At 38.1% G+C, this 16,398-nt stretch overlaps 1 protein-coding gene and 2 long non-coding RNA genes across 11 annotated transcripts in view; 2 read left to right on the plus strand and 1 right to left on the minus strand.

Moving 5' to 3' along the window:
- LOC107993946 (teneurin-a) overlaps positions 1 to 16,398 on the plus strand; it is a 628,759-nt gene that overhangs the window by 564,624 nt on the left and 47,737 nt on the right. The window lies entirely within an intron of this gene.
- Positions 10,071 to 14,217, plus strand: LOC133666282 (uncharacterized). Its single transcript, XR_009830232.1, has 2 exons — positions 10,071 to 12,325; positions 12,698 to 14,217. It is a non-coding gene; the product is annotated as an uncharacterized LOC133666282 (long non-coding RNA).
- Positions 14,136 to 15,654, minus strand: LOC107994122 (uncharacterized). 2 transcript variants are annotated; one of them, XR_009830230.1, is made up of 3 exons: positions 15,234 to 15,654; positions 14,874 to 15,026; positions 14,136 to 14,728 (listed from the first exon to the last, which is right to left on the minus strand). It is a non-coding gene; the product is annotated as an uncharacterized LOC107994122 (long non-coding RNA). The 2 variants fall into 2 exon arrangements; XR_009830229.1 differs by having other exon boundaries at positions 15,251 to 15,653.

The raw sequence follows: 16,398 nt of genomic DNA on the forward strand, positions 1-16,398 counted from the left end.
TCCTATCCTCTGAACGATAATTACGCAAATTAGAATCGTCTGAGTGCGAAAATGCGAATGATAGCGTCGATGTCATGCAATTACGTGTAGTATAATATATAACCATTACTTATCAGAAATTAAATTCCAACTTCTCAACATCATTAAATTTTTTCGAATCATTAAATATTAAATCAAGAAGATTTTCAAGATTTAATAATTTTAGTGCGGAGATCAATCGTTTTCTTGGAAACAGATGAACACAGATGGCGCTGTCGAACGGATGATGAGGCCAACACAACGATAATTGGTAATGAAAAAGTTTGCTCGGTCGGTATTCTGGTTAAAGACGACAGAAATTACAAAGATACAACTCTCTTTCCTTATCTGAAGCAAAAGAGTCGCAGAAATGAGAAAATTCTCGCATTATCTGTGAGTATTAGCCGGCGTTGAACTAGGTCAATCTGTTCGACGTTTCCCCAGCCGTCGAGGCCGGCCATCGACCGTATACCTGGAACACGGTCCAAAACAAGTTGGAAAAATAGCGCTGGTATCCTGACAGCAGCGGAGAGGGGTTTGGTGGAAGCTCGAACGATTGAAATAAAAATCCTCTTCGTCGTTTTCTTCCCCTTGATACTAGACATGCTTTTGCGTCTCCGCTCCTGGATAAATATTATCCGTTTAAGACGATATTTTTATGCTGTTTTGGAATTGATTTTTTTACATCATTCGTGAATGCGAGTTCAAAGAGAGATATAGAGTAGGCGATATTATTTATTGTTTTCTGGAATTGAAAAATTCACGAGTTAATAGAAATTTTTTAAGATTCCTCTTTTTTAAATTGATCAAATGATGAAAGTATAATTTATGGATTTGATATATGTTGTTACGAACAATTTTAAAATTATTTAAGCAAAAATCTATATTTTTTTTTTCCTTATTAAATTTTATGATAAATATAATATTTTTTATTTTGACAAAGTATGCTTTTATACGATTTAATTTATCTCTAATTTTAATTTTCCACTCTAGTCTATAAAATTTGCTTGCTAATCAATTCAAATGATGTGCAAATTTGCATTTAACGTATTCATCTCCAATAATAAGCCATTTGAAATAATTGGATCATCCATTCAAATTAAGTAACCAATATTTGAGAGATATTTTCGCTAAATAACAATATTGAAAGAAACTAATATAAATTGAGAAGATTTTCTGCAATACTTTTAACGTAAAATATAAATTATTTATATAAACATTTAATATCGAATATTCCCCGAATTCTTTTTTCTATGCCAATAAATCAAAATCTATCAAAATAAACAATAAAACAAACATTTTATATTATGTATTTTATTTATTTGTGCCTATATAAAAAATATCTAAATCCATCTTGATTCGTCTTAAAATCGATATATGAGATTAAGATGAGATAATATCACGACTCGATTCATCGCTCTTTCTTTTATTCTTAAAAAAATACAGAGCGACATCTCGCGTAGATTCTTGATACTCTAGAAAGGAAGGGGGGGGGGGCAAGGACTGAAATACGATCACGCAGCATCGGTTTCATATTGTATATATGTCATTATTCGCCAACTGGAACGCTTTGAAGTCCTGGAACAGGGTTTATCTCTTTCTCCCTCTCCCCTCCTCTCTACTTCTCTATCTCTATCTCTCGATCTCTCTGTGTTTCGCTATTTTCGACGAACATTCCATCCAGTTACATGCAGAATGGTATCCGGGAGCGAAGTAGGCCAGACCGGGATACAGGAAAATCCGAATTTAAAAGCGACCCAGAAAGAATAGCGAGACTCCCCACGATTTCCTATGACTCGCGAGCTTATTCTAAGCTTTCATTGAATCGAAAACATCACGAAAAATTTCGATGTATTTTCGTGTGTGTGTGTATGTGTATGTGATAACAGAGAATTTGAACACCTCTGATTTAATATTATTAAACGTAAAGGAAAAATGAACTAATAATTGGTTTAAAAAAGGAACTGTAATAAGAGATTACCTGAAGGAAGGTAGCAGATCGAGAGCCATGCTCGTTAAGAATGAAAGAATCCATTCAGGCTGCTGCCTGGCTTAAGTCAAATATTTATTGTGTCAGCAAATAAAAAAGTTTCTTTCGAAAACTGCAAATATATATCTCATCGCGAGCCAACAGCCCCACGAAAGTCTCACCTTCCTTTTCACGAGCTTCCCTCCCTCATCCCTTCGTAACTTACTTTCTTGCCATGGGAAAGCAAGCTAACTTTCTAAGTTGAATCAGTCCAAGAACAGGTTGCAAACGTAACTCGACATTGTCTCGAGCCTCGTTTCAAATTCTCGTCCGTTGGGTGTCGAGTTGAGAAAATAGGTTTTTTTCGTCGAGGGAATTGTTGACCCGTTGTGATGTCGTAATTCAAGCGTCTAGTAATCTAAGATATTAGGTTACTTTATTTTAATGTAACCGATTTCGATTAAATTTAAATTGTCCAACTCTTTTGTAGATTAATAGACGAATAAATCAATAGAAAGTGGTCGTAAATATAAATTACATTAAATGACTTAAAGAAGATGAATTAAGTGTACATTATTACCAAGAATTAAATTTTTTCTCCATAATATTTTCTTTCAGCGCGCCATAAATTCTACTAACCTAACCTTCATCCCAATGTAAAATTCAATTCTCATTCGATACCGAACACTGAACACTGAAAAATTTAAATTTGTTGGAAAACGAGCGAATCGTCAAGAATATGCATTCAATGAGGAAAATTTATTTGTACCCGGTGTCTGCATCTGGTCACATTGTGATTTCGATGGGGCGGCTCGAATAACCGTGAAGACCGCGGCTAACGACAACAATACGATGATGAATGCTCGTTAACTAACGAGGGTACAGTTGCGTCGAAAAATATTCCTCGTATTGCCGTTCTGCACGCGTCGTCGTTTAACGCGTCGACACTTGCTCCATTCAAGGGTCTCTCCATGTGAAGGGGTGTGTCACCGTAACGACCAAAAAGGATACTGATATATCGCCCGAGCGACAGCTTTACGAATGATCCTGATACGTCGCCTTGTTATCTTTCCGAGATACAGTCGCGCCACCTAGATAGACTGCTTCCTCCCTCGTGTTCGACTCGCGTGAAAATAAATACATCTCTTTTGATGAGCAACAGGATTTCGAATAAAGGAATTCTTGGATTCCCGAGAAAGATGAATTTCGAGTCATAAGATCTCTCTGATTCCATTTGTACCGTGAATTTTGAAGCATCCTGTATATAGAACAAAATAAGATCGATTTGATACATATCAAAATAATAATCAAAATAATCAAAAATAATCTCATTTTCTTAACCTCACTTTTAATCCTTCGATTATCAATAAAATGTAAATAAAATGTGCAATAATCTCAAAATAAAAAATCCCAAAATTCAAAGTTATCTCTTTTTCAAAGCAACATGTTTTCTTCGCTCGTAAACCTCTTTATTTTCTGAAATCCTCGGAGAACAGAGAATTGTTCGACGATGCAGAACGATCGCGTAATTCTCGCAGAATTATTTCGTTCAGCCTGCTGACTCGCGGGGCGCTCGAAATATTTCCACTCGAACTTGCCGAATTCTTCTTTATCGGCAGTACTCGCAAGCATGAGGCCGTTGGTTTAAATTATCGTCGTCGACGCGGAGCATAGAGAGTTGAAATGAGATGGGAGAATGGGAGACGGAAACATAAAAACATCGTCGCCTTTTCCACCAAAGTTCAAAGTTCTCCGCCAAAGCAACACGGACAAACGTCTTCATCAGCGATCTTAACGAGACGTCTCGTGGACTTAATTACCTTCCTCTCACTGGTTTCTGAAATGTTTTTTCGAACTTGCACAGAGACGTATGTTCCCCTTTCACGTATCACGTTTCGTTTTCATTCTCTGCTTTTTAACAAAATATATCACATTTTTATCGAAGTCGTATACAAAACTGTTATATATAAATGATTATACATGTTCCTAAGAGTTTTTTACATAATATACATGTTGTTTTATACACATAGAATCATATATTGGATCTATAAGAAACAACAAATAAAATTCACGTATCTTCTGAATACATTCTTTCTGGCTTTGTACTCTATGTATGACGAACAGGAGCGACATCTTATCGCGGCGACTAATCTTCGTGGAAACGATGACACGAGCCTCGACTAATCTGCCCCCTCCCCTCCCCTCCTCTCATCCCCGGATTTACTCGAATTCCTATTGAGACCGTTATCTAAATGTCTATTGGCATTCATGACGGATCCAACGGGTCTTTGTGCGACAAGCTTTAACCAGAGGCTCCCCGCGTCTAATATTCTCTCGAGGGATTGACGTATAGAGGAATGGATGTTGCCTCGCCGATTCGCACAATACGACTAATACCGTTCGCACAAGAGCGCGCTTTTGTCGTTGCTTTCGACGTGCAACGTTACCCTTTACTGGGTTATCGCGTTTGCTGCGATCGAGAATGATTATTCAACATGACGTAAAGAGATTAAAAGAATGTGTAATGAATGTGTCACTTCGTGAAAACGGATTAATGAAAGTTTGCCTTAATATTCAATAATCGTATCTTATTATAGGTATCTTATTTTATTTTTTAATACATTAAATAATATTTAATACGATGTGGAATTAAAAGTAAATAAGATGGCGTAAGCGAAATGTGATTCTTTCAAGTATAATTATCGAATATAATTTTATTATTTATTTTGTATTTACTTTTTTTTATTTACATTCAGTAAATCGAAAAAATTGTAATAACGAAGGATTGTGTAGAAGTTTAATAACAATGGATAGACGATAAGAGGATAAAGTTTTTTTTAATTTCGTGAGGATCACGGGCTGAAATAAAAAGATTTTAGTATGACGAATTATATTTGAATAGTAACCGGGATTTTATATAGATTTTTGAATTAGCAATAAAAGTAATACGATATAAAAAAGTAAAAAAGACTTCTTTGTTTCTATAGGATAAAATAGGATTTATACTTTTTATACATTATTCTATTTCGTCATAAATGTAAATTAATCTCTAAAGAAAAAAATGTATAAACATTATCTTTAAGGTATAAAACAGAGGTAAAGTGAGATAAAAAAGGACAATAAACTTATTATCAAATGTGAAAAGGATAAAAAAAAAATGTGCATAATCATGGTTGAAAAATACAAATGTTCGATAAAGCTAAAAAAGCGCCGGAAGCATATTTAAGGGAGAAAAACAAAAGTACACATTATATGCACATTTATAACGTTCAATGACAATATCCTTCATTCTTAAAAAATACAGTGAAAACCTCGTTCCATATTTCTCCTTCCAAAACGACAGAACTTCATTTTTACAAAACACTTAACTAGATTACATTGGTCGTTAATTGTGTTTATATTCTAGCATTGTCGATAAGGCAGCACGGGACAAGTGGATTGACCGAGCGATAATGCGTTCCTCGATTGTTATGCTATTGTATTTGCATTTTGTGTTTACAAACAGAGGACCATGACTACGTTACACGCTTCGCTGCCCCATGTAATATTCTCTCTAATGGTGATTGATTAAACAAACTATAGCACACCATTCTGTATTCTATTTGCGCTTCCCCCAAAAAATAGGGAATACGCATTATTGTTTACCATGGGAGTAGATGGTGATCTTTGCTTGTAGGAGGGAGAAGGACAGAGCAATGATCGTGGTAGTGGGGAAAATTAGCGTGACTCGCAGTTATAAAGCTTTTCATCGCACCTGGCGCGGCTCTTAAAATCTATGTTGAAGCGAAACGACAAGTTTTTTGGCGTGCCAAACTGCTGTTACGCAACATTGTAATTTTTGCCACGTAAAAAATCTAAAAGCGTGTGTATGCCGACCGGATAGTGCGCCCCTCCTTTTGAACGGCCGGTAATTTGCTAAGCTTCCCTGTAATCTGTGTCGCGGTTGTTCATAATTAATATCGCGAGAATGGAATTTCGCGCCACTTTCCCGTGGCGATTCACTGCGGCGAAAAAAAAAAATCAACGAAAGAAAACAGCGACGAAGCTTTTTATTTTTTCAAAAATTCAATTTCGTGATTTATCATACTTTCAAATAATAGATAAAATTTTGCCGAGTATCAAAGGATTGAAAAATAATTCACTTAAATGATTGTTAACGTGTAAATTTTGAAACGTTTGTTTATATTATTTGGGTCAGTGTTTTTTTTTTTTTTAACATTTTTCATATCGAAAAACTAAACAAAAGATATGTTTTTCGATGAACAGTAACATGATTCGTTACACGATTTTCCTTAAAGGGAATTCCTTTATTCCTACTTGAAATTGTTCCCAATCGTTCGATCAAGGACTGAAGAAACGAACCTGGTCGTCAATTTCCAACGTGAAGAACCTCAGAATATATAACTTCCTCTTAATTAGAAGAGGCTCAGGTGCGAGATAAACCACGTCCATTTTCACGATCCTCCACCCTCTTTGCTTCTCTATCTCGACTCTCACCCTTCGATTAAACACCTACGACGACCCACTCCTCGACCGAAACTCCTTTATTCATCGAGAAAGAAACGATCCTTCCTTCCTTCCTTCCTTCCTTCCTTCCTTCCAACCTTTTCTTCTTGTCGCTTGTATTTTTCTTCTTGTCGTTTCTTATCCCCTGGAATTCGGCTTGAAATAAATTCTACTTGACTTTCTAACTCGAAGGGTGATACAGTGGATGATAGGAAATAGCATTGATTAGGGAGGTAGAAAAAGAGAGAAGGAAACGGAGTTGGAGAGAGGCAAAAGGTGTATATGGATGTACATAAGGGCGAAGAGTTATGGCGTACACATGGAAACGTCGTGGCGATGCGTGACAAATTGGGCGCGAGAGACTAACAAACTCTGTCGGATATATCCGTCCACGGGCGGCCGACCAATTTGTCGATATCGTCCTTGTATCGTTTGCGCCTACCGATCGATTTGTATTGTTACCCGCGACTCACGCGATGCCTTTCGAAACTGTATTCCGCACACCCTCCCCACTCGATACGAGTGTGATCGTTTTATCGACCGGTACGGTTTATTTACTCGACTCGAGAAGTGGAATTGGTACGATCAACATTATCGTATGTTCGTGTTTTGAGAAAATAATAGATTTAATAATAATTCTGTTTGCGAGTGTGCACGATGGGATTACGAGTAGTTCACATTCTCTTCTCTCGATATAAATACATCGCTACGAAGTGTTCTTATTTCTCATTTTCAATTCCATTTTTATTCCGGATACATATACGCAACGTCTAGTGCTATAATCATAACGTGAGAACGATACCCGACTTTTGAACCGACGGTACTCTCATACTTTCCCCTCTGCGCTTCTAAAAGAGAACATTTCCATACTATCCATATAACATTCCTTCATTCCCAATATATAACCAAAAAGAAACACTAACTCCCTGTTTCCTGTTAGCCGGCACACCTGACTTACCAGATTCATATGCTCGCAAAACGAACGTGTCCCAAAATACATACACGCTCTAAGAACCGAGCTCCCCCTCCCTCTTGGACGTAATCTCGAATCCATTCCATTTGCCTCCTCCGCTTACCGATTACTGAAACGAAAATGAACGACGCGAACGCTAGCCACCGGAAGTCGATAAATACCCGAGACTCGTACTCGTCATTTCCTGCCGGCATTTTCCTCGTGCGGCCACGGTTAATTTCGTCTGGCTACCTAGGTGTCCTACCAGTCGAGGACGTAACTATGCAGTAATATCGTGTGCGTGGCCCACACCGAACGAAGATCTCGAACGGCAATCGGTATGTACACGGAGACGGCACGGACGAAAGGGAACGATGAGACGACAATTACGTTGAAATAGTGCTTCCGCCAGGAGGCGCGCCAGTGTCCTCCGTTTTCCAACGTCCATTCCCGTCCACTATAGCTTCCATTCCTATGGTATGTGACCCTTTACGGGTGACGCGTCGTCGATCTTTATAAATTTAGAATCACGTCTTCGCATTTCAGCAAGAGAGCTTCGTGGCGAATACGAATTGATTTAATTAAATCCGTTTGATTTTAATTAAATATTTTCGTTTTATGGGGGAGGGGAGAGAATTTTTTATAAGTAATAAAAATTTCGACTCGATTGAAATTGAATCTATTTATGTATAAGAGGTTACAGATTTGTGTAAGAGATGTATAACAGAGAAATATAAGTTGTTGTCTTTGATATTGTATTGTGAATTGTGCGGAATAAGCGCATAAACATTCTTTTTTTATTCCATCGTACGAGATGACTGCCTATTATTTGCTTATTTGTCGTTTGGCAACACACTGGCTGGAAGAAATGGCATCGATCGGTAGGAAGCTTATTCCGATATCCGAGATAAGTTCCGGAAAAAACTGTAAAGTACATGCTCGGATGAAATATTACCGGTGGATAGATTTGCAACGGATCGAGCCCGGGTTTCCTGTTGTCATAAATCTTGTCCACCTGCACGGTTTGAGAGCAATAAATAGAAACGATTCGCGCACACGCTTAGCCCACAGAATTTCTTTTATTCGTTTTATCAATACGAATCATTTATGGTAAGTTTATTTTTATAGAATTTAAAAAGAAACTTGAATTTAAAAATTCAATATACTCCCTTTTCAACGTTTCTCTATTACTTCCGTCATTTTGTTTTATAAATAAAACTACGCACGCCTTGCAATTTTCACTTATCAAAAACAACAATTATCGATCACTATACCAAACAACAAGCACGATCATTATTCCTTTTCTAGATACGACACATTGAAAAAGGCCAGTTATATCGTGAACGAAACATCGTCAACGAACGATCGGCATTTTAACCTTTAAATTGTCAAGTTCTTCTCTTTTCTCTTATTGCGCACGCACATACAAGCTCACAGGCTTGAATGAACGGTGCACGACACTCTCGATGTATAAATAGATAAGTACGCGACTAGTATACGTATATAGAACGTTAAATGAGGAACAAGGGTTATGTCCTGTGGTCGGAAGTCGACGAGCGAAAGCTTGCGCGATCGAGTGATTTTCGAGTTCATTAAGCGGTGGAGAGAGGGAGCTGTGATCACTCTGATACTTATCGGTCGTGGTAAAATTAGTTTATATCACTTATAGGCGCAGTAACGAATAACATTACTTCGGCACACAGACCTAATTATTGGATTCGAATTTTTACGTAGTTTTTATCAAACGATACATCGAATTTGCGCATCGTACATGTGACGTATATACGTGATACGAGAAAATCAAAATTATGATAGCAAAATTAAATTAGATTATAACTCTGTTCAAAGTAAAACATTAGGAGATTTAAATTAATAATTTTATAAATGAAACTATTAGGTTCATCTTATTAATGTTATACATGTTCTTCCTCGTGGTTCTTGTATATTTTTCTGCTCTAATCAATTAAATTAAGAAACAAATTTTGCAACTGAAAACACAATCGGGGGAAGAGGAAGTTTTAATTACGAATGAAGGCAGCGCAAATTGCGGTAAATTGGTTCTTTGAAGATTCAACAGGAGTCGCCACTAATTTTTCCACGAGTCAGGAGACGTTAAGAAAATTGGATGGAAGAAAGACGTAGCACTCGTATAGAACCACGTCCAAATATCGGCCAACTTGAGCGGTCGGTCTGTAGACAGAGCATATATAATGCAGGGTACAATCGTGACCCTTGAAATTAGATTTATCTGACCCACACAGTTGACTCAGGACAACGCGGGTCAGCTTTTCCAGAAACGGATCGAAGTGGAAGTGGAATCGCTAAATGGAATGATCGAATCGAAGATGATCATTCGTTATTTTCTTGTACAAGAACGTCTTATACGAATTAATTCTTTGAATATTTTCCCCGATATCGTTCATTCAATTAAATCAATCATTTCCCTTCGAAAAATTTATATTCTTCGCCTTATTGTTGTATCCTCAATGAGAACATAAATCAATCATAACCTATCTTTCAATAATATTTCGTTTCGAACGTAATAATTGATAATATGACATTGTTTCAAGAAATCTACAGATTTTTTCAGTATTCAATTCAGTTATTACTTCCAAGCAATGAGAACACAAATCGACCATAACCTATATTTCAACACTCGGTCGTGTCAATAATGTTCTCTCTCTATCGAACACCCGTTCGAGTATAATCGAATCGAGCGAAATCGTTAAAAGCATCGTTAACGCTCGTTTCGCACGGTTTACAGAACAATTATTAAGAGGGGGGCCCCGTTGAATAATTAGTCGGCAAGAAGCTAATGATAGCCACCAGCCGAGATAAAAAGCGAGAAACACGGGCGTCGCATCGAATCAATTAATTTCACTGGTCGGCCGGCTACGTGACGTTCATTAATTACGTTGTTCACAACGATTTCTCGCGAGCCTAATAAATTCGAACTCGTTTTGAGAGCGCGTGACACGGGGCGACGTTAATCATTAACGTGCGGTGATTACTCGTACTAAAGATCACTCGCAGGATGTGATGCATTTTGTCGAAATCGATGTGATTTTCGCGATGTGAGTGATATATACATATATATATATATTACTGACAAGTGATGCGTGCTTTTAAAATCATATGCTAATTATATGCGATTTTCAGTTTAAACTTTTGACGTGTCTGTTAATGAATTATGAATTCGATGATTGAAAAGGTTCATCTTTACCTATGGATCGAAGACATTTTTGCTTTTTTTTCTCTCTCGTGATTTATTAATTTTTAGTTCTTAACTAGAATGTCTGGTGAAAAGGAGATGGTGAGAGAGAGGGGAAAAAAGGTGTTAGTAAAATGACAGAAAGAGAGGATGAGAGGAGGAATTGTAGAATAGTGAGAAATGAAGCGTGAAAGGAAAAGGGACAAACGAGAAGTGAAAAGAAAACGAATATGGTAGAAGTGTGGATATGAAAAGGGGGAAGAAGAAAGAAATGAGGAATTTCAAGAAGAATAGTTGGAAAACGAGATAGAAAATAACAATGTGGCAAGATTAAAAAGAAGAAAGTAGAAGGGAAAAAGTGAGGAAATATGGTTCTAAATGGCCCCTTTGGTAGTGGAATAAGTATTGTTGTGCCGAAGATGCGAGGCGATAATGTCGGAATAGGATACGGTAAGAAGCTCTTAACCGTTCGTGAAAGTTGATAAAAGATAAATTAACGTTATTATACGGCGAGTAGGCGGCTGATCGACAAGAGATACTTCGTGTCAGACAATGGACTGGCAGCATGACTAAGTGGCTACTTGAAGTGCACCGTACTTGGAACCCACTCGTATGAAGAGCAAATATTATTTATCTCGTAACAACTAGTCCGCCGTAATTGCGTCGATACGAATGTTTCCACGTTAACGTGGACAAACTTAATTCACGGATTCCTTTTTTATCTTAGATCCTTGTACAAAAGATTACATAATGTATCACACACAGTGTTCACCGTACACATTTATTTGCAATCAAAAAATTCAAACGGAATTTTATCCCCCTTTCTTTCGATTTGTTTCAATATGTAATATGTCAACGTTAAAAACAACGCAAAAAAGATTCGTAACTTCGAAGCAAGATACGCAAACGTAAACACATGGCGCGCAATAAGAAGAAAATAGAAAAAGAGAGACGAAAATAAAACGAAAGATAAAGGAAGAAAACTAATTCGAAGGAAGAGGCGATGAAACAGGAGACGAAATGGATGACTGAACAATTACTCGTCACGTTGGCCATGCTCCCCAGTTCCTTCACAAGTTTTCGGGTCATTGAAGACAGCTGTGGACGGATCGCGCGCGTTAATGTCGCGTGCCGCGTAACGATCTGGCCGCATTTGTTATTCCTCGGAAATGGGACGAGCCGGGCGGACGAGCGAGCCTTGCAAACACAGCATTATCATCGTCGTTAGAGAAAGCACCGACCTTTCGAGCATTTCTCGGCTCGTCGGCTCGGCGCCGCTCGTCCTCCGTGTCGCACTCAAAATAATGACGGCTCGCGCTTCGATGCTGCGGCTATTGCCTCCTCTTTCCCCTCCCTTCCTCTCCCCCACCTCTTTTGGTCGTTCTCTTCCACCGTACGCTTCCAAGATTTTTCTTCGTTACGTCACTGACCGACCGTCCGTGGTGAGCCGAGTTTCCTGAGACAAAGGAGGAGCGGGGGGACGGAAGGGGACGTTTCTTCTTCTCAATTGTCTTTACGCGACGAGTTTTCAAGCGATTTGCTCGCGAAGAATTCTTTTGAAGGCCGAAGTCGAGAGTTCAGTGAGCTCTGGGTACTTTGCAGCAATGGTGCACGCCGATATGGCGAATGGAAAAAGAATTTGTCATGGAAAGTTATTGTATTTTATTAGGTGAATATTTTATATCATATTGTACAGTTTAGTTTAATTATTAAGTTTATGGGTTTTTGGTTCGGTATATAGGTAAAAATAATATTTAGAACAAGTTAATTTTTTTTAAATGGTGGAAATACCGTGTACAATTGGAAATTTTTATTTATTTTGATTAATAAGTTTAAAATTAGCATCTTTCGAAGCATCTCTTATTCGGGATTTATTCGTGTTTGAATTCGTGTTTTCAAACTTCAAAACATTTCTGGTTCATCGTTTTTCACCAACGACGAACGGTGAAAAGAGGGCCGAACAGAAACGTCAAAGCTCAACTCGTTTTGTTTCCCCGTTTCCGGTAAACCGTACTTGACCGGAGACTTCCCGGATTTCCAGGCTAATGGGACACTTGGAGGTTTTGGAAAAGGAGCACGAGCAACGATTCGTGTTCGAGGAAACCGTGAATAATGGCACAGCCATCCCCTCGAAACTGCTTTCCAACGTAAATGTGATTAACGATGAAATACGAGCGGAATATTTTTGAAAAAAAATTTAATAGTAAGATTCAGAACGATATTTTTCGGAATAGAATAGATGGAATTATAAATTTTGATATACTTTAATTTTTTTTTCATTGCGTTTCTATCAAATTATTCTTAATCCTTTCATTTTAACTATTCTAACTTGAAATTCCTTTTTTAAAATTCTTCCAAATCATCCAAACGCATTTCGATCTTCACCAATACAATTATCCAAATTAGAATTCAATTTCCTTCTCCTTTCCTTTTCTCTCTTCTATCGTATCTGCTGTCGGTAAGTTACGTCAAAGCTGTAATCGTCGCGACCGTGCAAAAATGAGACACGCTCCAGCATCATAGGTCGAAGAAAAGAGCAACGCAATATCAAGTGGTCGGAGGAAGGGAAGAAAGAGTGGTCGTGGGAGGCGTGAAGATAACGAGAAAACGAAGGAACGCGAGTCATGGGAAGACAGGAGGACAAAAACGTCGTCGGTGGCCAGGTATTTTTGCATTATCGTCACGCGCGCGCGTTCTTATTACCGGCACACGTGGCGTAATATTCTCCCCTTCTCCCATTTTGGCATCGCCCCTACCACCTTCCTTCTCTGGACTCGTTCTCGCGGCTTTTCCCCCCCTCTTTCTTTTTCGCCACGCTGTTCGCATTGTTAGAATGCGACAGGCGGTGCTCATCCACCATGGAACCAGAAGAAGGGTGGATGATCGAATAGTGGCAAAGTTTGCAACCTACCACTTCGGGTGATGATACATATACTTCGGCGTCGATCCTTCGAAGCTTTAAGTCGTGTCGTGGAAGGGCAGAGATAGCGAGTGGAAAAAGAGAAAGTGTATGTGTAGCGCAGAATAAGAGAGAGAGAGAAAGATAGCTGTGGTGGAAACCCTAACCCCAAGTGTCTTTGTTCTTCGCCATCTTTTTCTTAACTCATTGCCTCTCATCTCGACACGTAGGCGACCGACCTTTCCCCGGTTCAACCTGCTCCGTTCGTCCGTGTCTCCTAATAACGTCTCTTCTCCCATCGAATGACGCTTCTTTGTCCTTTTTTTTCGGCTGCTCTGTCTATCTCTCTCTCTGGACGCGCTCGTTTGTCGGTGGGGCGCGCGTGTCGCGAACAGCAGCCACGAACGTGACCGGCTTCGACAATATCGTGCTGCCATCGTGTATCGGTTCCGTGATCCGATGCTGCGGAACGATGTTTCGAAGTTTCGGGTGCTGATGTGCATAATTTTAGGACTTGTTAGCAACGAAGATAACAGATTGGTGTATCAATAGGGAGGGATTCGAAGAATTCGAATATCTTGTGCTATTTAAAAGTGTGAAGTATATTAAAGATATTTTTTAATTGTATTTATTTGTCCAAAATATACTTTTTTAAAATGGAATTATTATTTTGTCAATTTACATTATTGCACAATATTGCATCGATATAGATTACATTGCGTAACCTTCTGTTTTATATCGAGGAATCTCAAAACGAATTCTTAAAATTCGTACAAATCTTTCGATATCTCTCCGTATCACCAAGCAACGATATTTTGTATCGAATCAAAATATCCGTATATTGTACACGAGTATCGAGTTCACGTCACTATACCGAAGAAATAACATTCGAAATGATCCGTGACTTCCATCGCGCATTCGTAGTAATTCAAATGGTTTCACGTCTCAATCTCGACGGGAACGCAAAGCGAAGGCGCTTTCAAGTCAGTCTCCGCGAAAGAGCAACCCTTTCGCTACGGAAGGGCGCGCATATGCGGTCTGACAATGGCGACGTACCTTTTTAAAGGATATGGCGTGTCTAAGAAAGAGAGCCTCCTCGTCGTTGCGGTACGCGAATCCCCGACATGCCTGAGTAATTTTCTATATTCGCATGGGTTTTGCGCTTGATATTTCCTACGAACGAGAATGTTGCACAACAAACATTGTAATCCATCACATGAATTTTATTTGGAGATGCAATCTCTGTGCAAAGCGTATCGCTCGATATATGGATATTATAAAAAAGATTATAAAAAAATTTTAAACAAAGTAGACGTACCATTATAACAGAAGTAACAGCAGTGAGAAATTATATGTAAAGTAACGGAAGAAATTTTTCTTGATTCATTAAGATTCTGGAAATAGATGTTCGGGATCCACAAATAACACGCTTCCTATTTCATGGTCTATATTCATCCAATTCTTCCAACATCTGTTCACAGTTAACGATCAACTGATTAGAAAAACCGGAATGATAAATCGAAAATCCTTTCACACAAATTACAACCATTGAAAAATCGATAAAATTCTTCGACGATGAAACATTCGTAAATATTTTAAAAAAGAGTCTATATATATATTTACGTGAACGTGTACACTTATAATATTTACGTGAACACATACACGTATATACACGTACTCTTTAGGTCGTCTAACCTGCAGCCGATTCTAACGAACGCTTAAAGAAAATCGTTCACAGGGATGTCTCGAGTAAAAACGGTCCACTAAATCCTCTCGTTAGTGCGTCCTCCAACTCTCGTTCGAAACGTTTTCCTCGCATTACTCGTCCCTCTATCGATGACTTTGAAACGCTGACGATTTTCGAACCGACAATGGTCCTGTAACGAATTGAAACGAATATTACGTTCGACTAAACACGGAGCAAAGAACGTAAGAGATAGACACAGAGGTGCCATCTACCGTGACGGTTGAATATTAAATTAAAAAATGAAAAAAAAACTTCTCACCAAGAGCTTTGTCACGTGTATGTGCTTCGCATATACCAATATCCGTCAAATTCAATCGCTTAACCTAACCTAAAACGAAGCACAGAAAATGGGGATTATTCATTATTCATAAATTAAGCTCGCAGCACTTTTTTGACGTAATATCATGTTAAGTGGTCTGCTTTTGATTTGCAACGTCAACGACGCTGTGATATGGATATTTTCTTCAACGAATGATAAAAACTCGCAAACTGATGTTTCTTTTGAAGCATTGAATTTATATGCAAATGTAATTTTATATTTATATGATTTCAAACAAATAATTTAATTTCGTTAATCTTTTACGATTCTACGTCGAGCTGAATTTCAACAACTTTCACGTTTAATGTAACATGATAAAAAAAATATGAAACGTTGTAAACAGCAATAAATATAAAACTGTTTTAATAGAAATAAATTCAAAAGGATAAATAAAAAATGAGAATTTCATAGGAAAATCATGGTCACAAATTATATAATTTCTTTATATTAATTTCTTTCCCTATAAATATAAATAAACTATTACTGATCACACGATGCAGCTAGCAGAAGGAATGAGATTTCGCGGACGAATCGACGAGTCGATTTGGCAGGCTTGTCGGTAGATTGCGCCATGACGACAAAAGAAAGAGCGCGGCGCTGGCTCGCTCGTTTCGTCGCCTCGAAACGGGAAATCGTGATTGTCAGCGTGCTTGTTCCGTACCTGAAATGCCAATTTTATTCGACAGTGCAAAAAAAGAGAGAGAAAAAAAGAGAAAGATAAGCGATTTTCGTTGTTCAAGACGAATCGAAAAACGATTCAAAACGATTTTCAAATGT

Source organism: Apis cerana, linkage group LG6, assembly GCF_029169275.1.
Source record: "Apis cerana isolate GH-2021 linkage group LG6, AcerK_1.0, whole genome shotgun sequence".
Lineage (NCBI taxonomy): Eukaryota > Metazoa > Arthropoda > Insecta > Hymenoptera > Apidae > Apis > Apis cerana.